The 24,912-nt window shown below is 46.7% G+C and overlaps 1 long non-coding RNA gene across 3 annotated transcripts in view; it reads right to left on the bottom strand.

Annotated features, from left to right (window-relative positions):
* Window positions 1-24,912, bottom strand: part of LOC116444007 — a 219,130-nt gene that overhangs the window by 156,059 nt on the left and 38,159 nt on the right. The window contains exons 1-3 of one of the 3 annotated variants that reach the window (XR_004240147.1): window positions 19,859-19,981; window positions 17,434-17,681; window positions 16,649-16,762 (exon numbers count right to left, since the gene is read on the bottom strand). This is a non-coding gene — a long non-coding RNA (uncharacterized LOC116444007). Of the gene's footprint in view, window positions 1-16,648; window positions 16,766-17,433; window positions 17,682-19,858; window positions 19,982-24,912 lie in introns of those variants that run through there. The other 2 variants (XR_004240148.1, XR_004240146.1) reach the window with 2 other exon arrangements.

Raw genomic sequence — 24,912 nt, 5'->3', positions numbered from 1 at the left:
AAAGTCCCAGGACTGCCTGGGACTGGAAAGAAAATCAAGCCACAGAGAAATGGCTGGGGATGGGGGGGGGGGGGGGAGGGAGGGAGGGAGCAAAAAGCTGCCGTGTGGTGGTTTGAAATGAGCAAGATGTTAACTAATTTTACTTTTAATCTTCCCTTTTGCTGCAAAGTGAGCCATTCAGGCATCACATCTTCTGCATTTTCCTTGCCTCTTTCAGAGAAGCATATTGGGGCAGAACTTGCCAGCTGTCTGCCTCCTTCGCCTTCTGCTACCATTATCCTGAGGTACCACCCCACCTTCTGGCCCTCCAGCTTGTGGGGGGGTTGGGAATGGAAGAGGAGGGAGGGAGGACGCGGAACACAGTTACTCTTACAACACACCCATGGTGGGGAAGCCAGAACGAACCAGACAAATACTCCAATAGGACATGGCATAGATGGAGAGCTCTGATTTCTCCAAGCAGAGTTTACACCTGCCTCCATCCATCCCTGCACAGTGAGAGCCCTGCATTGCAGTTTCACTGTCACTGCCTTGCGACTTCATTAACCCTTCCCCATTAAACCCCCCAGTCAGACACAGAGCACGCTGCCCCTGCCCCCACCAGGAGAGGATATTCTGATGCCCACGCTCAGCCAAAGCAGTGACTCAAGTTGGATGATGCATTTCACCGCTTGTGGGCTCCGAGCACATCCAGCAGCCTGGCAATCCCAGCCCAAATGCCTCGTGCTGCCTGCAAGTAGGTGTAGCTGTTTGCAAAATACGCAGCACACAGAGCCTGTGTGTGGCAACAGCTCCACAGCCACAGATGGATTTGAGGGATGTGGAGCATGAGCACATCACAGAAATCTCCCATTTTTTCTATACCACTCTACACACTAAGAAGCATGGGAAAAAACAGGAAACAAAAGAGCATTTCTATTTACCCACATGCTCAAATATTCCCCTCTGGTTTGTTTTTTTTTTTTTTTTTTTAATTTAATCAAACCCTGCAAATCTAGTGTTTCACCTCAGACTATTTTAACCCTTTTGGAGTTACAAGTAAACTGCATTTGAACCACCACCGGTCATGTCCCAGTGGCATAAATGGGCAGCCTTTTTTGAGCAGCAGAACTGCACTAAATCAGACTTTCTGCCCAATCAGGCGGTAACCTGCCCAGAAATCCAAAATGCTTCATAAACAAATTCAAAGTTAAGAAACCGGGGTTGTGTGCCTTCCCCTAAGTTCATTCGCTCCTCTGCTTTCTCTTGTCACACACCCAGCGCTCATCCAGAACCAACACAGTAAACAGAGATTACTCCATCAATGACTTATGCAGCCAAAGGCAACATGTAGGCTTTTGTCTTCTGCTGCTGCTGGTTTTCATACATCCCCTTCTGCCTCCATTCTCCTTGTCTAACCCAAAGTGCCTCATCCCACCCAAAGCTCCCTGGCTCCTGTGTTTTTCTCAGCTGGACACACTGTATGGCCATCAACAGTCCCACCTGACCCAACAAGCCACTCACACCTCTAAGGACACCACCTCACTAAAGCACTCAACAGCTTCCAGAACTGAGCAGTAGTTAGACCTGCCACAATTTATCTACTCAATCTCATCTAAATCAGGTTTAAAACTTACAGGGAAAAAAACCCAACACACTAACAAGATCAGACAGTTGTAATGTAGAATTCTCATCAAAATTAACAAGGTCATCACACACTGGGGTAATTCTATTCCTTCTGGAAGAAACTGGGGTTTGAATTTCAAGTTCTGAAGTCTCCCCTGATAAAGAATCAGCCTCTCCCATACATCACCAAGCATCTAGCAAAGGCCAGGCATGATTTCTGCTGACCAAAACAAGCTTTCCAGCCAGAATTAGCAACAGTCTCCAATACTTCCTTAGTGACAAAGAATGCTTCAAATAAGACTGATAAATCCAAAGAATTACAGCTGAAAGGAAGCTCAAGAGACCTTTCAGCCCACCCTTCTTCAAAGCAGAATTTTCTGCACTTTTAGCTCCTTCATGACATGAGATGGTTCTACATATCTCAAAAGAACTTCTACAGTTTCCGTATTTTGCAGTAGCTTCTGCTGTCAGCTTTGGAAAGTCTGGGTAGGTACCAATATCAGCAAGGCGAAAAGGCCTGTTTTTCCACCCACTCCAGCCATCGGAAGGAGTCTGAACAGAAACTGAGAAACCAACCTATCAGGATCTGAAATATTCCACATTCTAGACTGCAGCTGCTAGGCAAGCTGTAACATCAAATACATCCCAACAGTCATTTAAAAAAGCCTTCTAGGAGTCCACTACACGTTATGAAAGCAACTCATACCTCACTGAACCCACACGCTTTCCAAACTAGGTATTTGTTAGTTCCCAAGTAGTGATAGCTGTCATAAGGTATCAGCTGTGCTTAGCTGTTATCAGTGGTGTCACGACAATGCTGAAAACTAGCAATCTTGCCCAAATTACCAGCCTGAAAAAAACCAGGGTAACACAGAACCACCAAGCAGCAGTCAGAGAAGCAGGTCCTGCGTACCAGCGCTAAACTGGATCACCACCCATCACCCCTGACTGATGGGCAGACAGAGCCATCACCCTTTCCCTCTGCACTGCTCTCTGCTTTGAAATCGACTCTTGAAACAATGTGGCACTGCAAAATAAATGAACTATTACTCTAGTGAGCAGAACTCAGAATTCACACATGGCCATGTTTTAAGTACAGGCTTTTCCTTGTCCATTGAGTATATTGTGCCTTTCCTGTGCTTCTGGTATTTTAACTATTTAGTCATCTAGAAAACACACAGGGGCTCCTTTAATATCAGTCTTCCCTAAATATCACCAGAAGGCAACACCACAAAACTACACACAACTCCACAGGAGCATTTTGGTTTTGTTACATGCCTTCCCAGACACTGCCACATCTGCTTGCTTTCATGGATGATAATGCCACTGAAATCCATGAGGTGGCACCTATTTATACCAACGGATAGCTTGAGTAATGACTAAGTATGGGTTTCCAGAGCTGCAGAACAGGCTCTCTTTATGTCCTGTGTATTCCAGGTATGGAGAGGGCACAAATGGCCAACCCCGCTTGCACATTTTTCTTCACATCAGTGTTTCTAAGCAGCCCAAGCATATGACTGCAGACACACAGGACACCGCAGTTCAGGCAGCAATGTGCCAGCAATAGAACCCATCTCAGGTGTCTGACATGCACAGACAGGTGACCTTTCCCCACACCTGGCCCAAGAGCTCCCCTTTCTCTCCAGCTGCACACAAACAGCTGCTGAGTTACCTCAGTTTCTAGACAAGACTGAGACACTCGCTCCCCTACCAGGCAAGCAGTCATAACCTCTGCAGCCATCCTGCACTTGCAATAGCAGCAATATTAGTAAAAATAGCAACATAGAAAATAGAGGGTGCTAGGTCAGTGAGAACACAACAGAATAGTCATCCCTCTTGCTTGAGCCTTTTTTCTACTCTTCCATGCAGGTTCTGCCCTTGGCATTTTTTATTTTTCAAACAGCTTATTTTTTTCTCCAGCCTTTTAAGAACAGAAATGCTTTGAACGCTTCACTTCCAAGGCCCTTTATTCTTAACTGCTATTAAGCAAAGCAACCCAGGAGACATTTCTTGCACACAGCGAGTTCTGCAAACGAGAACCGAAGGGTTAGAACTGGCCTGGCTGTGAGGAAAACACCGCTGATGCTAAGGGGGACTGACAACCTCTGGTGTTCCTCTCTTGTTAATCTGATGACAAACTCTTAGAGCAGACAACACAAAATCTTTCTTATGCTGTTAAAATTGGGCTCCCACCAATGAGAAAAATTAAGGACTCTTCATTCCCACTGCAGCAAAACCCATCAATTTTAAGTGCCCGCACAGGGTTTAGGAGTTTCGCATCTGGATTCTACCATTTAAAAACCTGCCTTGTATTTTTCACAGAAAAGACACCATCTATTTAGACATTAACAGAACCTTTGCCATTCCCTTATTTCAGCATGACATACTGTCCCCACCTGAATTCTGTCCCGGTCTTATTATAACTCCAATTTTGTTTCTGAAATAACACGTTCATTCCTAACTGCACCAGCACTCACCAGAAGCTTTTGTACAAGTCAACACATCTCACAGACCTCGGACACCTCATTTGCACATGGAAACACAGAACTGGAAGGCAATCCCTGAAAAGGCATCTAAAATGACAGAAGGATTTTCACTTATGCTTATGAACAGATTTTCAGAAGCGACTACCTATTCCAGGTGTTTCAGTTTCTCCATTTTTCTCTCTAGATAAATATTTAAGGAGCTGGATTTCAAGGCACTCCACTTTAAATCAGTTCTCCCCAGGATGGAATTGCAGCACTTGGTATTTCAAGAAAATCTTTACTAACAAAGAGACTCAATTTCTTGTGAATTAATGATGCTCTGGAGAAAAATAGGTAATCATCCAGATTTGAAGCAGGTTTAATCTGCCTGGTTCACATAGCAGAAACATCTAGTGCAAGCTGCATAAGTAACTAACACTTGATATTGCAAGGGAACAAGCTTAGCTGTGGAAAAGGCCACCCTCAAACTCAGCACACAGAAAAAAACCACAGGGAAGCCCCTGTGCCATACCACAGCCCATGTCTTGCTACTGTCCATAGAAACTCCATTTACCTTATACCCGAAGCACTGCTGAACAGAAAGTTACAATGATAGAATAGCACAAACCAGACTTTTCTAAATGCTGCCATCTCGTTACTTCCTTATTGTCTCCACCACACTGTCTTGCAGGCTCCCCTTTAATGCCTCTGCAGGAGTTATTAAATAAATGACTGTGTGCAGTGGCAGTGGCCCATGACACGCAGCCATTCCGCACTCCCGATGCAAATGCAGCGGGATGGATGAAGCTGTCATGCTGCATCCTCGGAAGGGTATTTGTTAGCCTCATTTTGCTGCTGTCATGGGCTGTAGATGTTACTCTGGCCTACCCTCATGCCCACAAGAGTTCGGAAGGCACTGCAGGAAAAACTCAGTGGGGAGAGCAGCACAGAAAGTGCTCAGCTTCTCTATACAGCCTTCAGAAGAAACCAAAGACATTTTATTAAAATGTAGAGCAAATGCAGGTTTAGAAACATAAAAATATATTCAAAAAGGTGGCTCATGCTAGGTTTTGAGGCTGAATTTCCAAGTGCTTTTGCAGTTCCATGATAGAGTTCTCAACATCAGCTGCTCCAGTGCATCTCCAATCCATACTGGTTGTGGACAAAATTAGCATATGAAGGATACAGGGAATGAATAACTACCCCCTAAATGACACCAAGAATGGAAGAGAAGTGCAGCTCAAGAGAAGCTAAGCTGGCTAAGCACCTCCATGCTAGCACCACAGAGCACAGGGACCCATCTGCTATCCACCTTCAGTCAGCTGCTGGACTCTCCATCAGTTCATCCCAGCCATGATTTCTGAGGCAGGTACTTGCGTACTCTTTTAAATGGCTGCGATGCAACCAAAGTTACTTAAGGACAGCCACTAGAAGCTGGCAGCTTTTGACCGGGTAACACAGATAGGACTCAAGTGTCTCTGAGAGAAGCCAGGATTACTCACTGTATTTCTCCTTGTATTCAATCCTCACAAAATACCTACTTTTACACATCCCACTTCCCCCAGTCTGACCCAGTCAGCAGCACCCTAATGATCCACACGCAGACACACACAACCACACCACCATATACACACACACACACGCATCTACAAATTAAAAAAGCCAAAATAACTTTGGCACAACACAAAGAGGTGGTTGTCAACAAAAACAGATGGTCAAAGAATTGGGCAAACACTCAGAGTTCCAGAAATGAAGCTTTTGCTTTCATTCTAAATGCCACACTTCCTTACCCAGCTCCAGACAAGAGGATACATGGAGCCAGTCACAAGCTCGCTTCCTGCCAGGCTTCTCTGTTTTCATGACAAAATTAAGAGTCCACAGATGGAATAACTCAAAGCTAATTTTTACACAGGTTGGTTTTCCCTCTCTCCCTCCTCCCCATGATTCCAAACAACAAGAATAACATATTGTACGAAATTAAAGAAACAACTACAAGGGAGGGGGGAGTAAAGTTGCAGTGAGGTCATTTTGTTGCTATGACTTCAGTATGAAGGGAGTTCTATTTAAATTGAGAAATTATTTGTTTCGCACTGTGCCTCAGGAAGTCTGCTTCAGCTAAAAGCCTGAAAGTATCACACCCCACCATTTCAAGTTCTTGTACTTACTTCCTCCCAGAAACTCAAGGCAGCTATCTAACTCTTGCTCTGGCCTGTGACCCTACTACCACCAACTTAGAACAGTCCAAACTTTCTCTCAGCCCTCTTACTCTCACTGTTTCCTCCTCTCTCCCAACTCCAGCGGAAGTTGGATTCCCACTCCCACTGAAGTCAACAGAGCCCAGTGGAAAGCAGACAAGGCAAATCCTAGAAGTTGCCTAGAGGATGCCTCGCTCACAGCACAGTATATCCCAGGTACTAGCTGGACACCCTTCTGAAACTGTGGATACAGGGAACCAAGTTCAAAGGAGGAAAACAAAGACAGTATTAAGAAGGAGGAATACCGAGCAAAGAATGTGTTCATCCTTACCTCTTAAATAGGTAAAGTTCAGAGAGATCCCAGGAGCATATTGAATTATTTTTCATTTCTTTCAAATGGGCATTCCCAAGCACTCGGCCAGCACCATGGGTGCTCAAATCTGTGGGCTGCATTAAGGTTGACCACTTCCAAGAGCTGCCACTTGCCAACCAGCACTGTCCTATCAGGCTTCGCTTAACAGCAGAACAAAAAAAACTGTGCTGAAGTGCATCTAAAAATGCAGGTTAAACATGGCTTTGGTGGGACATAGAAAAATGACACATTTTTAACCTGAACACCCAAAGCTTTGAGCAGAAAGAGAATGTCACTGGCCAGTTTAACATTAACTGTTTCCTGGGGGTCAATTTGGTATAAATCCAACATCATTTACAGAAGCTCTGCCCAAATGTTTAAGTTTCAAACAGTAAATTTTTTCAGACTGAAATACTACAGCCCAGTGCTGACACTGGACACAGCCCACATAAAGGGCCAGAAGCTGCCATGAATTTTAGTACGAATTACTTGCAACTGATTGATACCAACATTTAAAGCAGCTGAAGAACAACAGTCTATCAGGAGACTTGGCCACCTTCTCTCCAGGCTTCTGTCAGCACTGACTGCACAGTGTGGATGCAGCAATACGTTTCCATTTACCTCTTCCAAGGAACTACTACTCTGCTCCAGCTGGAAACCACCATGCTGTCACACATGGCTCTGGGCAGTTCACAAGCCCAAGCAGAAGCACTAAGACAGGAACAATTTCCCCTCAGGTGTGAGGAGACTTGACTTTGTGAAGACCTTCCTGGCTCTTAAACATTGGATTCAGCCCCTTTTTCCCTGTGTTAGAGAGAACTTGCACATACCCCCTCCTCCCCAGCACACAGCCATTAGAAAGAGCCAGTTTGCCTACACACATCCATTAACTGGATTTTCCCTCCATAAAGTTCCCATTATGGACTGAGCTGAATGCTCATTAGCCACAGCCAACGCTACAAACGGCCGAGGTCAGCTGACTGAGCGACTGACCTTTCTGAATATCATGCCTCCAAAATAAACTGCACCATCCACACCGTTTGATGTCCTGGTTAATTGGAACCTCTTTTTCCTGCATTTTGTCAAACACAGTAAATGTCATGGCAAATTTTAAGTGACAAGAACTTGGAAGACACATTTAATTTCCCAGTGGCATGCAAAAAACTAATCCAGTTTGCATCACGCTTGTTAGAGCTCATCTCAAAGGTCCAATGCATAACAAGAGTTTGAGGAACGTTCATGTACAGATTAGCTCCTGCCCTCTGACCTCAGCGGGAGCTTAATTTACAATGATGCAAACTCAGCTCCACAGAGCTCCAAAGACAATTGTGGGGAGCTGAAAACTCCTGACCAATACATGGACGCTGCTCCAGCACGGCTGCTTTACCTCGCCACAGAGCACACGGGAAATCTAAGGATGGGCCAGGTCAGACCCTTCAGGTCACGCTGTATCTCCCTGTGAGGTGCACAGAGGCCGACATGTGCTCCAGCTTGGGCATATTCAGATGCAGCTCAAGAGTTCTGACCCTCACCTTTTCTTCCCAATCTAAGTAACTTCCAGGTATATAAGGGTTGAATACTTTCCTACAGAAAAGTAACTCCAGATGTTGACATGGATTAGAACTTTAACTCCTATGCTGAATCTTGCATTTTGTGCCTCTAGGAAATACCGGAGTTTCTGAAATACCTTTCTTTATTAAAGATGTCTTGTACTAAACCTTCTGTCTTCTATCCTGGATGGAGAAGTCACCTCCTTCCAAACCCACTATACTTGTCACAGTCCAGCGAAGTGAAATAGCAGCTAAAAAATATCCATAGGAAAACAATCTCAGCCCAGAAGATGATATTTAGGCAACTGCTTTTTTTCTATTTCATTAGGTATTTTCCCCACTTTGTAACTTCTACACAGCCTTGGTCAGTTCCCTCCTGAAGCTCCCCATAATTTACTACACCTTCACTTTCAGTATATATAGCTACTTACATAAGCATACACTCAAATGCCAGAGGCAAGTTTTAGGATTAGCTGACTGCTCTTAATATGTTAAATCCCAGTGTACCTTTGTAACACAGAGGAAAGGGGGGGAAAAAAAAAAAAAAAAATCCCAAACGTCCCTAGGAACATTTTACATATTTTAGGCAAGCATTACCACAAGCACCTTCCACAGTTTCAGATAACAGAAAATATGACTCCACATCCATGAAAAATTATCTCCTTACTGGATTTAATGATTTAATGCCTGTTATTTAAGACACTGTTTTCCTTCCTGCTGGCTGCATGATACAAAACCATCACATACCCTTTTGCTGGTTTGACAGCACCACAGGGGCAGGGCGCACACAAGGTTTCACAAAGGACAGGCCACGTCCTATTCTAGGTACAAAAGTCTCACTTAGACATGAGAGAAATTACGACAACTAACAATGGCAGCTCATCCAGACCAACCCAAGACTGCCCATGGCTTCCTTACCTTCCCACAGCCGTGATTAGTGCAGCCTGCTCCTCAGAGATTGGCAGGGTCTGAACAAGTGTTTGGGTAACAAAGAACAAAGAAAGCTGCAGCCATTACACTCACAAAATCCACCAAGAGCACTTTACGTGCATGACAGAGCAGGACTCTACGGACAGACCTGGCCACACTTAGTCCCCTGAAGCTCATGGGGCTACAGATCACTTATTCTAGGGAAAAGGCAGCTCATATCAGAAAGGTGAGCAGTGAAAGACCACTGCAAAGCTGGGGACAAAGCCATAACTACAATGTAAAAACAAAGTCTTGAATCAAGCTTTTCAGAGTCGTTTAGGGAATCAGAACATGACACATTTCATTCAGGACTAGCTCTGATATATTTATGAACTTTTGCATACTCCCAGAGTCATCCACTAACCCCACTATCCTCCTCTGCCTTGCAGAGACTACCTTGATTTACCACTGCCATGGGTCCAGGATCCTTGGAAGTCAGGGGAAAAGTCATCTGCCCCCCTTCTCTAATGCCCAAAGACCAGAGAGCTTCCTCTGCTTGCTTTCAACAACCAGTGAGCCAGGAGAATTTAGCTAAGTCAGTAAGAAGTCATGGATGTACTTTTAAGAACTCTAAGCTGCCTTGGTTTTACACCACTTCTGCAGCTTCTTTCAGAAGAACATGTGCTGTAGCTCACACCAAAAAACTATCCAGCCCAGCACACTCTGACAGAGGCCAGCAGCACACACCTTGTCAAGGGTCACAAAATAAAGCAGGCCCACAGGGACACTCATTGAGGACACACCCCCGGTCCCTAAAAATGTGCAGCCCTGGGACTAGCTGAGCTCAGGATGGCTTTTCTGTGTTTAATAATTCTCAATGGGTTTCTGTTCCAGGCACTCGGCCAGACTTCACCCCTGCCTGACAAGCCATCACTCAGCCAAGTCAGACCTGTCTGCAAACCTGCACTTGGCTCCCCAGAGCCCTCCCAGCTGCCTCACTGCCCAGCCACACCTTCCTCTCCAGTGCACAAAATCATCTGCACAGATCAGCACAGACAGCTCATCCGAGGATCCTCTGCCACCAAAACAAAGGTCCCTGTCCCCTCCACATGTAGGAGACAGACAGCAGACGTATGACAGAGAATCCTTCAGTCTTAAGCACAGTTCTGTCACACATTTGGAACCTGCCATGGCGTGGGAAGATTCTGACACAACACGAGTAAGGCAATACCCAGCGCTGTTCCCAACTGTGCTGTCTCACAGTCATCTCAGCTCCTCGCCCAAACTTTTCTGACAAACCTCGTCATTCCTACCCTCACAACTTCCTCCATCTCTCTTCACAGAGCAATACTGTATCTGAAGAGCTCAACTCCCAAAGGAGCTCTCCAGATTTCAGCATCTTCATTGCTTTGCAAGAAGCTAAAAAGCAAACAGCAAAAGAAATGGGGAGGAGGAGGGCATGTCCAAATCCTCACTGCAAGGTCAGCCACTAATACACCATCAAACTGGTAACAAAGAAACTCACAGTTAACGTGTCCCTTGGGTGACATCATGTACATTCCCTTACATCCCCTCTCCTTCCCCCATCTGTCCCTTTGTCTCTGCACTGACTCCCGACAGGCCAGACCTACTGAGACACATCTGACAAGGCCTGCCCAACGGGGAATGCTGCATGGGAATTTGGTAAACATCCAATGGACACCCTACTGACCCTTCCCCTTTCTCCTTCCCTCCACCTCCACTTGGAAATGGATCTTTATCCTGCTCAGTAAGTGACCTGCACTGGTTGCGTGCATTCTCTGAGCAGCTTAATTACTAATTCTAGGCACTTGGTAGCTGGTCTGTTTCCTTTCCCATAGCAAACGAGGACCCTGCCACGTGACCAGAGACACTGCTTCCAGTGCTAGAACCTGCTTAGCTGGCAGGTAGCCTTCCTGCCCAGGCACCAGGACCAACGCTTCCCAACCACCAGCAGCTGCTCACTCCAACTCTTTCAAGCACTCTTTGCAACACAATTATCCAAAAGCAGCAGAAGGCAACTGAACAGCTTGAAACCTCTGCTCCATCTCTCAGATGGAGACTGGCTTTCAGCACCAGCAGCTGAATACATGATCTTGAGCCTCCTGTCCTTCCACACCTTCACCACCCAGCACATGCAGTGCACACCTACCTACAAGCCAGGGCCCTCCAAAGCAAGCCTGGCAGCTCCACATTTTGCATGGCATTAAGACCACCGCCTCTGGCCCACAACAGAGGCACCCTGCTCAGGTGTGATTTACTCAAGTCACTGACCACAGAGGAAGAAAGAATGCCCATATCCTGAAAGAGCAAGGGGTCTACTTCAACTCCTCCATCACACTTCTTCTCTCGGACACCAATAATTAATACTCTAAGTTCTACTGATATAATTTAAAACAAGTCCCTTGAACAATTTCACTTGTTCACTCATTCTTAGGGGGCAACTTATAGGATCACAAACACGTGTACTACACAAAAAATTTTAATAAAATACAGTCTGTAAAATATACAAAATGGACTAGGCTACACTGCTCCAGGAGCGTAACAGCCTCAAGCACTACAGACGCATTAGCTAGAGTCCTTAGCTCTGTCCCCGACCCCCAGCCCTTACACCTTTTTCCCTGGCATTTACCTGCTTCCTCCATTCAGACACTGCAGGCTCTGCTGCCCAGCTTGCCATGCACTCTCATTTCCTCCAACATATGAGCGGCCTGGGCTCTAACCGCTGAACATGCATGCGGATCAATTCACCCTATGCAGACTCCCACTTTCACCTCCACATTCCCAACAACATCTTCAGCCACAGCACATTCCAGCAGTTTGCTGCTACAGCAAGAAACTCTGTAGTCTCTGAGAAGCAGCCTAACAGAACACAATCCCATTCATCTCCAGCCATCATGTTTGCTCAGACATCATTTAAGTCTCCTTGCTTCACTCTGCCTCAGGCCCAGATCACATCAAGCAGACCAACCCCAACCAGAAGCACGAGCCCTCTAAAGCCTCAATTAGCCAAGCAGAGGCTTCTGTACGACTGAGGAAGCCTCTCTAATGAGAGCTTTCCTTCCAGCTCTTTGATTAAGCATAGTGGCCAGAACAGCAAAAGTGACAGAAAGGTTCACTGGGGGCCTGACATTTAGCCTGCGTAGGCAGCCATGCCAACAGCAGCTGATGGAGTATATGAGCACACACTCCATGACTGAGTGAGAGCCCTGGGAACAGGCAGGCAGAGCTCTGCACCACAGCGCGGCCCATTTCTTACAGCAGTTAGCCCAAAAACGCTGCATGCACAGTCCATTGAGCTTTGAGCTCTGTGTGTCACGGATGGTTTATCTGAAAAATGGGAGCAGGACAGAACTGCAGAGCTTTCCTTCACTAGCAGGAGCAAAGATGGGAAGGGGAAAGATGTATGCAGAGTAAGGAAAACACCATACCAAAAGTAAAGACGACAAATGAAATACAACTTAGTGAAAGCTTAGCTCTTTACCATAGGACTTTCAGGAGTCAGTATCAAGGGCAGCAGGGGCAAACACATACTGCGCAGGTTCTGAGACCAGAGAGTGGGAGGTTCCTTCATACCAAGACAAATCACAACAGCTCTTCTGGAAGAGAGAAGAGGTGGATGCCCAGGACTCTGTATAGCTCTTGGAATTCCCTTCAAACACCCTAGTGCCATAGCAAGTGCAGCACTGGACAGCGCTTTTGAGTTGAGGCGGTCAGTGGGATACACTGGATACCCAGCTGTCTCTTCTTAAAACAGCCACAAAAAGGCCCCCTGCCTTTATTTCACATTTCTCCACAGACATCAATGAGTTCTCCCACACTTGAGGTGTACAGAGCAGCCCCAATAAGCACTGCCACTTGGAACATGTGCCTCCTTAGTGAATCCAAACTTCAGTACCTCATCCAGCAGAGGCATGAACAACTTAGTTACTCAAGGGAAACACCATTAACAGCTTCCTTTTTCACCAAGCTTCTGAAAGCCAGAGTCCACTGAAATCCATGTAAAGCACAAGGTTTATCCATAATGTCCTGCAGACAAGCACTGCTACACTTCCCTCTGGAAGCTGTGGCTATGTGCAGCAGCCAGAACCAGATGTAGTCAGGCAAATTGCAAAGAGCTAAATGTTCACTGCCAACAGCCACTCCTGTTTCCTTTCAACCATCGATAGCCAGAGGGTTAGTATGTACATCCTGCACCTTTAGAAATGGTCTTAAATCTAACATTTTTGCTGCCTTTGTCCTGTCAGATAGGATAATTTTTTAAGTCATCGACTGCTGTATATTACATATAATTGAAAAAATTATTTCAGATAGCTATTACAATGCTCCAGTGACATTTCTTTCACTTGACCAGCACTATTTGTAACAGCATCCATCCTCCTCAGGATCTGGTGCTGTAGATGTTGTCCTACCCAAACCAATTTCCACAGCAATAGGCAATTGGTCCTGCCTTGATTTTCCCCATCAAACATCACTTAAGGAAGTAAAACTTTCCTCCTTGCTAGGCTCTTCAGTCTTCCCTACAGTTAAGTATGTTACGTATGTTAAAAGATACATCAGCTCTTTCTTCCCAGAGAGAACAGCCACCCCATGCTTTCCTGAAATTACCATACAGATTGCTTATAGAGGGGCTAATATGATTTTCCTTATTTAGAAGCCAACAGCTGTTTAATATCACATGTTCTGTTTAGCCTGGGTTGTGTCAAGCTTGAGGTGCCAAAAGCAGACAGGCTGGCCACAGAAACAAAAGCACGGAGTTCATCCCCAGACCACTGTTTGCAATAGGCAGGCCAGAGCAAGTTAAGACATTAACAACCAAGAATACTTTAACTTCTGGCTAGGAGCTCCTACGGGAACCAAGGCAACAGAGAAGGGTTGCAATCCACAAGGCTTGCCCTCACTGGGAACACTGGCTAGCATGTCTTCGGAAGAACTCAGGCAAGGCCAGCTGGCCGGAAAACAACCCAGCAAGGGTCACAACTTTGCAAAACCATCAAGGCGCCCCTGCAGCTTGTCCCAGGGGTCACTAGAATCCAGTGAACTGACACCTCCTTACATGTCTAAAACAAAGCTGGAGAACAGACTTAGGGTCAAACATCAGTCCTTAAGCCTACACCAAGCTAATAAGGTTAAACAGAGTGTCCTGAATCATCACACAGGAAATCAAACTCCTCTTTTCCCCAGTCTCAAAATTTGTGACCAGAGACACAAAGTTATTAGCCAAGTGATACCAGAGGTGTTTAACCCAACTCCACTCCCTTGGGAGAGGACTCCCCAGCATGCGGCTAACAGATCAGCAGAAATTTAAAACAAAACAAAAAACCAAACTCTGTAGGTTTGAACAGCCAAGAAAAGCACCTAGAACTTGAAAATAAAGAAGGAAGTGTTTAGGGAACATTTACACGCCATTTCTCTCATGTGCTAGCTAGCTAACATGCCATCTCCCAAACAGGAATGTCTTCCCTTGCCTTTCATTTCTCAAGTCTCTGTGCCCAGATACCAGAGACATCAGTCAGAAAAACGCCCCCTTGTACCACCATGACCTACCTTGGCCCGAGGCACTTCAGAACCCAGTTAAGTGCCTGCTCAGACTAAAACCAGTCCCAGAATTCTTTCTTTCACCACTGCACACACTCTGCAACCCTGCAGGCACAATTCCTAGCAAGCTACAAGGTAAAGGCTCCTCTTGTCTCCCTAGCTCTTAAAGTCCAATAAAAATTATTTACAGCCTCTCCGGGCTATCTGGTTTAATCCTTTCCAGCTCAAGTATGACACTTGCTGGGACACCATTAGGTTTCTTACGGTGCTCTGACTAGCAATCACATCTGTACCTGACTGTCAGGGGACACTCTTGGCTGAGCCAGCCACCCTGGTCTATGCTGAGAGCTCTGAAATTTCTCAATTGAAACATTTGAAAGTTAATGAACCCTTCTAACACAAAGCTCCCACAGCTCGAGAGTTCTTTTATGAGCCCAGCACACAGTGGATGCAAAGGAAAACCTCACTTCAGGCAGACCTCTCATTTCAGAACACACCCAGGCAGAAGGCCAGACTCTCAGGCACAGCAAACAGCAGTCAGGAGCAGAAGGCACCACCCACAGGATAGCTGGGTGGCTCTGCCACGGTGTACTCCAGGCCACAGCCTGCTCAAAATAGGGCTGGCTATAATCACAGGCCCTCACTGGATGAACACGTGGCTGCTGTACACAGCAAAGCACTCTCAACTCACTGAAAACAGTCAAGTCATCAACTCCCAGATGCTGCCCAAAGTGAAACCAATATAAAAAACTCTTAAGAGTCAACTACATAGAAATGTCGTTGTGAGGGGAAAAAAAGACAATCTTTTCAAAGCAATAATTTACTTACGTGCATCTTCATTTGAGCTTCGGTTTCAGGAACACCTTCCTGTTCTGTGGAACTTCAAGCAGTGGGATCTAGAATCAGAGCCCACCCTCTGCACTCCACACAGTTCCACCTCAAATGCCACGTGACCATTTTTAAGCCCCAAAATCCATCAGTACCCCAGCACACAGAGTCAGACACAGAGAACTGCTGCCGTTTTTACAGGCATTGAACAGGTTCCTCCGTGGAAGGCAAGAACAGGAGGCAGGACCAAGGAAACCCAGTGCCTCTGCTCCAGAAGCACAATCTTCTTCCAGCTTCCACTCATGCTAGCTCACATTCCTCTCTCCAAGTGCTGCACACCTGGCCCCAGTGACACCACCAGGCTCGGGGATACCACTGCACTTAACTGGGAGCATTTGAATGGGGTCGGACTGGTACAGCCACACCCAAGTGCAGGGCAGACTAGGCTATCATTGCCATAGCAGAGAAAGGGTCTGGCTTTTGTCTTTCAGGTTTTGGGTCTCATTTTTTCCCCCCTTGTTTTTTAATTGCTAAGCCTGCAATTGGGGTTGAGCATGGGGAAGGGGGAAGGGAACAGAATCTGGTGAACAGCTGGGGCCTATCACTTTTCATTGCAGGTCTTGGAGAGATGTGGTTGACAGAGTGATGCACAGAGGCTGTCCCAGTTAATGACTTCACCATTCTCCATCATTATCCCCATCATTAGGAAATTAGGAGGACAGAAGGTATTTACTGTAAACCTGCCACCTCCCAAGGAGAGATAAATAGAAACTGATAAATGGGATCTTCTGGTGCTGTTCGTCTATTAACCTTCTGCTTCCCAGTTTAGGCATATGCATGCTATCCTGCCATTAATATCCAGTAATTGGCATAGCAGTGGGCAACACGCTCCTACCTTGAGCGTCAAACATCTCCTGTGCTGCGTGCGAGCGCACAGCCACGCACACCACAGCTCTGCGGCTGGGGCCGGGGAGGGGCTCCCGTGCACTGCTCACACCTCAGCCCTGAGGCTGAGCGAGCAGCCAGACCTGCTGGGTCTGAGCATCAGGCATGGATTTGATGGCAGGAGACTTGGGAGGAGGAGAGGGCACTGTGTGTGCGCATGACCTGCCCTGCATGGAGCCAACAAACCAGCGCATAGGGACAGTGGCCCCACCAGCTGAGCTGCTGTGTCTTCTGTCAGCCTACCTGTAAGTACAGCTTACAGATGCCTCCAGGGATGAGAGTCCCGCTCACTGCAATCTCTCAGCATCCAGCAAAGAAGCATTTTCCTCACCATCTCAAAGCCATGTGTTCTGCAAACTGCTTAAAAAAAAAAAAGCAAGCTTCTGTGGGTTTGGAATTTATGAACTTACCTTGCTGGTCAAAAGCCAACCAAGGTTTCAGCAAACTGAACTGACACTTCTGCAGCTCCCTCCCCACACGAAGGGCTCTTTGAATGTTCTGACTTCCTTCACCCCCACAGACTGAACCTCTGCAAAGGAACAAGTTCTCAGAGGGACAAACTGAGCCATTTCTTTCCTCAGCAACCCAGCCCTGCAAGGCTGAAGCAAATCCATACTCAGAGACCAGGATTCTACCCCAAATGGAAAGCAGGCCCACTTGCAGGTCAGTCAAACAGCTACAACTCTCTTAATTGTTTCTTCCACATAGATGATTACACCTCTGCTTCGGAAAAACCCTAACCCACTGCTACTTTCCTCTACTACTTGACATCATGAACTGCTTTACTTACCCTACCTCTAGCATTTTCCTTTCAACCAGCATTCTAGTTCCCAATTCACATGGTGTACAGGTGACTACAGCTCAGAGACACCAGCCAAGATTACAGCTGCATTTCTGATGAGGAACAATCAGAACAACTTAACACAAGTCTTAAGACTCCCACATTATTATTATGGCAATACCGATCAACATGTAACCTTCTCCAGAAGTTCAGGGCAAACAGAGGGCCTGTTCTTGCATGTACTAACCTGGCAAGCAGCTCGTCTGCTCTGTGTTGGATGGATGGCTCCAATACCCTGGAAGGCGAGTACTGCAGGCAGGAGTTACGCTTGCTCCTTCCACATGCACTCTCTTGCACACATCAACCCAGTGCAGGAGACCAAAGCCAACGTGACTGTGATGGCAAGTTCTAATGGGAACACCAGTGTTAATTCCCATCTGTCTAAGCAACTGGCAGTGTCCATCAATTACACCAAGAGCCAACTAACAGTTGCAGCTGCAAAATAATAAAACCAGAATTAACATTTCAAGTTCCTGTCATTCACCTGAATTTTTTACAGTTGTAATTAGCAAGCTGCAGAAGCTGTCAACAATCAACATCAGCCAATCTGTCTGCACCAGGAACCCGACTGCCTGCCAGAAATTGTCTTCGACAGGTTTTTTTCTCCCCTTGCTTCCCTCCATTAAAATTTTCCCTTCAACCCCCCCAACACTCTCATCTCTTTTACCACCAGTCACTAGAATTGAACATGTCAAAACAGTGAGAGACAGAATGACTGACACTTAACTGATAAAGTCATAATTATTTCCTTGCTCCAAAGCTCAGTATCAAAACATGCTGCTGTCTCTCTCTCTCTCCAGGCCTCTGTTTCCCTGCCAGTAAAGAAGTAGTGCTGCAGCCCCTGCAGTGACTCTTACCTGAACCCAAACACTCCTTACTTAGAGAGACTAAGATGGCAAAAGAGCCTTTCCAGCTGAAGGCCTGCTCTTTGATGAGCAGGTGCAACTGTTTCCCAATCTTCAGCAGAAGAGCTTGTTACACACTTGACAACATCGGCCGGCTCTCTTTACTCAGAATCACCCAAGTACCCAGCGCTCCCAGGCAATGAATTTCTTTTTTCTGTTGTGCCACACCACACAAACAAGAAACAAACCAAAAACTAACAAAAAAAATCAAAATGAAACCAACAAACTGCAAGCATTTGCTCCTTTCAGTGTCGGCCAGAAACCAATTCTTTTTAAAAACCTGAGAGCATGCAAAGCATCATCCTTGCAGACTACTAGCACCTTGAACCAGATGCTGTACTTTCAGGGTAAAGTGAGGTTCTGTTGTTTGTTGGGGTTTTTTTGCAAGTTTTGTTTTTTTCTCTTGCTGGGTTCTGGTTTGTTTGGTTGATTGGGGTTTTAAGTAAACTCTCACATTTTTTAAAGCTATTGATCCTCCTTGAAACCAAGTTGTGGCACAGGTAAGATACATGTCGTTATCAGTTAAGAGCTGGCTCTTAACCTCTGCATTCGTAGCAGGTTGGAATAGATTACACATACTGCAACAAGCAGGGACAGCTGTAAAGGCCTGGGGTAGATGGCTCTCACAGGTGCATCCCTTCATGTAATTGCCATCACCTGAACTCAGCGCAGCTGGGGGCGCTCTCGCTCCCTGCAGCACTGCTGTGCTCACCGCCGGCATCGCCACCAAAGGCACCCACCCATCTGGGGCACAGCCGCGGGTAATGTTTAAAACAAAATACTGCTTGGAAGAGAAGCGCTAACAGTGCACTCCACACGCACTCTGCTACCCGCTCTCTACTTAATGCATTAATCCATCTGCCAGCTGAGTAACCACAGTGAAAGGATAAAGCTACATCAAAAAACAATGAACAAAAAAACCCCAAGAGCCTCAACAATTCGTATATCCACCAACAAAAAACGCATGAACTACTCCTTTTCTTCACAAAGCACTGCACAATAGGTTTCATATACAACTCAAGAAGGCAGTTGCAAACCTGGTAGACTTAAAGTAGGATTAATGTGCTACTACACATACTTGCTGAGTTACTATCACTAAGTTCCCGTTGTCCTAACAAACAATAACACTGGAATGGAATAGGACACAGGGCGGAAAACCCTTCCCCAGCACTCTTACAGACATAATATTGATAAACTGAACAAATAATGAGAGAAAAATCTAGTTAGCCACACGGAAATATCTGGAGAGCACACCAGAGGAAAAGTTTCTTAGCACAAACCTCACCGGCCTGAAAGCACAACAGGCAAATACAAATAAAAAATGTACTACTCCAGAAAATGAGACTTAAACCGCTCAGCACAATATTGGGCAGAATTCACCGGCTTTGCAAATGACTCCACGGGACGTAAATCCCTTTTTTCCCAGCTAGACCGTGAGACACGCTTCGAGCGTGTGACCGAGCCTGCAAGCCTCGCACTGCCCTTTGGTCCCAAACCTATCTGCTTCTCAACACAGCAAAAACCTTTTTTCCTCAAACCCAGCCTACGAGCCTGGGGACAGCAGGAAGGGTAAAGGACCGTCACTTGGGCTCAAGGAACGGCGACCCGCACTCCCATCCCCAAGGCACCAGCATTCCAGACCAGGCACCCTCGGCAGCCCAAAGTGCCGGGAAGCAACCCCTTCCCAAGCAAGTAAAGCCTTCTTACCGACAAGAACCAGCCGGAGCCCCAGGGATCACGGGATGTGAGGGACCAGACTTTCCCGCCGCGCCCTGAGGGCAGCCGCGCGCGCCTGAGGGACCAGACTTTCCCGCCGCGCACCTGAGAGCGCCGCACGCGCCTCGGTTCTAAGGGGGCGCGCGCGGCCACGTGAGGGCCACGTGAGGGCCGCGTGAGGGCCGCGTGAGCGCCCCCAGTCACGAGCCAGGGGCGGCGCCCCCTGCTGGCTACCCCCGGCGCGAACGGCGCCGCCCGCCGGGGCACGGAACGTCCGGATAAAATCCTCAACGCTCTCTCCTCATCCTAATACATGAGACTACAAACGAACTAGCGCACGACAGATTAATTCAGATCAATAAACCAAGTGAGGGCAGTACGAAAACCAACACAAGGGAAGCCTAAGAATGCCCTGAAGGTCTATGGCCTGGATTCACCAATGGAATTAAATAGCAAGACATTACGCATCAAGTAGAAGGCAGTCAGCAAGAAACTACTACATATTTATCCAATATTGTTTTGGCTTCCGATGATAAATTTTAAAGTTGAGGAAATTCCCAGTACCTGCCAATCTTAAAATTTCACTAGTAAAAGAGAGTACAACCATTGTAAAGGGGCATTTTTGTTTTCACAAACAGCATTTCAAATGATTGAAACATTCCTCCTCACACTGCTTATTAAAGAAAAAGAGCACAAGGCATCTGTAAAGTGAACCTGAGAGTGCTGTAAACTAAAATTAAAGTATGGAATATCAGGATCCAGGATAGGCTTCTGCTCCAGGAGCTGAACCAGCCTCTGGCCCTGTGCTTGAGGACAAGCCGCTGGTGACAGGCTGGGTGGGACACGCTCCTGCCCTGAGGGCACGGCGTTGCTGCCTTGCACTGTCCATGCTGCCGGAGCATCCAGCCCAGCGAGGTTCTGCACTGGCCTTGGCCAAAAGAACCCTCCCAAAAGGGTTCAGGAAAAGGATTGAGCAAGAGATACAATCATAGAATCACAGAATCACCAAGGGTGGAAGAGACCTGTAAGATCACCAAGTCCAACCATCAACCCAGCACTGTCACTGTAACCCCTAAACCACTAAACCCCATCACTCAGCGCCAGATCCAGATGCTTCTTGAACACCTCCTGGGATGATGACTCCAGCACCTCTCTGGGCAACCTATTCCAGTGCCTGAGCACCCAAACAGTGAAAAAATCTTTTCTAACACCTAAGCTGAACCTCCCATTTCAACCTCAGGCCATGATAAACACACAAACTGCTTCCACGGGAGAGGTCACCTCCCAAAGGCTGGCGGAGGCATACCAGGCTGACAGCAGCATGGAGTTCCAGCATATAAAGACATTTTCCAGAATGACGCAGGGGCGCGCAGCCCTCGGATGAGCCGCGCCGGGTGCCAGGGGGTGCCGAGTGTGAGGCCTCGGCCCGCGTGTGCCAGGTGCCAGTGGGTCCCGATGGGCCCACGGTGCCGCTTCCGTGCCTGGGGCTGCTGGATCGGTACAGAGGCTCTGGAGCAGAACGCTCAGGAGCTAGCGCAGATCCAAAACTTGTGAGAGGAGCAGATGACAGAGGTCAGGGCGTGCCTGGCTGTGCCGGCACCGCGGCGCGAGCCAAGCTGTCCGACTGGCTGCAGGGCGCCCGAGCCAGGCTGTCGCTCTGGCAGCAGCAGGGGTGCCACGGCTGATGGAAAAGGCAGACAGGAGCAGGCATGCCGAGACCAACGGAGTCAAGGGAAGGGATGGACACAGGAGCACCGCGTGCTGTGCAAGCGGTTTGTGTGAGAAGTGTCATCAGCTCTACCAGCTATTTTCACTTCTAAACCCCTAATCTGAAACCTCTGGTTTCAGCTTTCTAATTTAGGGCCCATTCCCTCAAACACAGTGTTTGTCATCTTGGCTTTTTGGTGCTCCCAAGTGCTTTCTCTTTAAAAAGCCCAAGCGAATCCCTGCAGACTATCTGGGGAAAAGAGCAGCACAGGGAGCATCAATCCCAGGCTGGACAAAAACCCCCAAGTCTCACAGCAAAGCAACCCCCTCAGCCAAGGCATTTCTCTGAGCCTTATCCCATCCTGCAGTCTCACCACAAAGGCTGAATTTCCATAGCTGGCATCATATCCTAATTACGTAGATTATGCTTCCTTTGGGTTCACTGCAATTAGACAGCCTTAAATTTTATCAGGAGATTTTTTTTCACCTTAAAAATTATCCAGGATTTTCCCAAAATGACAGAAGTGACAGCACGAATTCCCTCTATTAAAATCATCAGAATTAGGATTGAGACTTGAGCACTAGTGACATATGATGTAGTTTCAACTGTGCATTCCATACATTCCAACGCCCACTGCCTAATCCTGTCCAAATATTAAAAAAAAACCAAAACAAAAACCACCAAGATGTCAATCTTACATGAACTAATATTTCACTTGACCAACAATTTTGTTCTTTAATGCTACAATTAAATAGTTATTCAAAATACCTTTGGAAAAATCATTAGAGTCTTGAAGTCCAGGGATTTGAATAGTCACAAGCTGTACAATCAAGAGGCTTCCTTTTGTACCTTACCTCCTTTGGCCACCTGACAACCAAGCTTCCAGCTAACTTCCATCGTTATCAGAGAAAAGGGGAGGAAGAGGGGTAGAGCCTGGTGCCCCACTGAACTGCACACCAAAACTGCAGTTCCATCAGCTGAGAGCAGGATTTGGTCCTAAACGTTTCTGGGAAACCATAAGGATTCTTAGATTTTTCCATGCCCAAGCAAAGCATTCGATTTTTTTCTTTTCCTTCCATGTAATTAAATTCTCACCAGTCAAAGAGGGCACAAGAGCAATCTATAGAAGAACAATCCTCAGAAAGAGGATCTGTCGCATAGGCACTCTCTCCTGCACAGCAGCTGGGGTTTAATTGGGTTATTGGAAAGTAAGCATACAAACTAGAGAGATCACATTTCTGATCAAGCATTCAAAACTCTTGTAAATAAGACAACAGTAAATATTTCACATGAAGCATAAACCCATGCCAAGCCATTTCACAAAACAAAACAAAACAGAACAAAAAAGGAAACTGAGCAGACAAGCAAACGTTTCTGTATCCTGGTCTCCTGCCCCAGATACTGTTTCAAGGAATGCTGCTCTTATAGTCCCTGACCTCTTAACAAAGGGCTTGGCCCTGGCTTTCAGTGCTGAATATTATTTCTCTTGGGAATGAGTGATTATGACACTGAAGTGATGGGGAAAATATTTATGACTCAGGAGGGTGACTACGAGAGGGTTTGAAGCATTTTCCCCTTTTCAAACTCTCGCGTCCGGTGAAGGAAAACTACAGACCAAGTCTTCTTAAACCCTATGAAGTCTGAAAGAATTGTTTTATCCTTTTCTACTCTGACCAACAGCGAATACACCCTAAGGTGTTCAAGACCCACCCACCACCAAGTACTCATGGCTAATTTAAAAAATCAAGTTGTGTTTAAAATTTTATCGTGACTGTGGAGTGTCTGGAGACCCTGTGTGTGCTGAGCATTATGGGAACATTGCAGACTCCCTCCTCCACAGAAACTTGCCAAAATAGGAATGCCGGAGCAGGGTGAATTTGCCCTGGCTGGTCCTCTTGCCAGTTTGCTTTTCCAAGAGGACAATACACAACTCCTACCTTCCATCTGCTCGTTCGCTGGCTGTCCTACAAGGTACTGCCCAGAAGTTAGAAGATGCACTCCAACTTCCACAGCTGCCTCCACACGGGACAAACCAGCACCAAATGTACTTATTGAAAAATCACATTTTCACTCTTCTGGTTTCCTCAAGGAAGGAGCCAGAGGAAAGGTCCAAGTTCAGCTCTTACCAATCATCTTGGAAGGTTTTCCTATCTAAAGGGGCTAGAAGGAAAGCAAAGCCATGTTTATTGGCACTGTCACCAGTGGACAAGGTCCACATGTCATTGAAGCCATGGCTACACAAGAACAGTTACATCACTTGCTTGACAACATTTGTGATGGCACGACAGGGCTAAACCAGTTTAAACACCTCTCTCAAAAACACGAGGAAATGGAGCCATAGGAAATGATGTTCGAAAAGCCATATTTTTCAGCGAGCAACGGTGTCCTGGAGACTGGGTTGTCAAGCTGAGGGATAAAGCCTTGTCGCTGTTTGCCATGGGTCCCTGCAGTGTGCACAGAGTTCAGCTGCACGGTGATGCCAATACCCAGCCGTGACACACCTGGAGATATTTACCTCTAATCCTTCCCCGTGTTCCTGCCCTTCCCAGGCCAAGGCAACGCATGTACTTGCACAGTGGCCAGCTCACCAAGTAGAGGATATTCCAGGCAAGTGCCTGTATTCAAACACCTGGGAAGTGGGATTCTGATGGACAATATTTACAACATCTTGCCCCAAGCTGGCACCCAGGTGCCTTGTTCTGGCACACCACCCTTGCAGAGGAAAAGCACTACAAAGCCTCAGGATGCTTTCCCCCTTTGCCAGGAAAAATGGGGCAACGTGCATTAAGCAACAGTGAAAGGAGTCATTAGAAACAGAGACTGGGGGCTGAAGAGGGAACACTGGGCGCCTGCATTTGCACCCATTGCCCACACAGTGAGTGTCACCCAGTCATTCACCCACTGAGCTTCAGCATCTCTTGTTGAAGCTGCCAGCAAGTGTCCCAAAGATGGTAATAGTTTTAGTCAAAATGACTGAGTTCACCAAAAAAAAATCACCATTTTCTTCACTCTTTCGGTCCCGCTGATTATTATGATCAAAGGAACAAAGAAGAGGAAAAAGAAACACGAACCAAAATAACTTCAGCACCAAAACCTTTCAACCCCAAGACCCAGCTCTAAGCTAACGAGCTCCCCAGCATGACTTGCACATTGTCTCAGTCTGAGACTCCAGCCTACAGCCCTGGCAGAGCATCAGGGAGTTTCTGACACCCTCCTTGTCCAAAGGACCTGCGGCCCAGGTGACTGTGGTGTTTCCTTCACATTTGAATCACGCATAACTCCAGCAGAACCAAGTGCCCTGGACAGTGTTTGTTCAAGGACAACTCACTAGGAATAT

The sequence above is a fragment of the Corvus moneduloides genome, chromosome 5, assembly GCF_009650955.1.
Source record: "Corvus moneduloides isolate bCorMon1 chromosome 5, bCorMon1.pri, whole genome shotgun sequence".
NCBI classification, from domain to species: Eukaryota; Metazoa; Chordata; class Aves; order Passeriformes; family Corvidae; genus Corvus; species Corvus moneduloides.
This window is presented reverse-complemented; position numbering and strand designations above follow the sequence as displayed.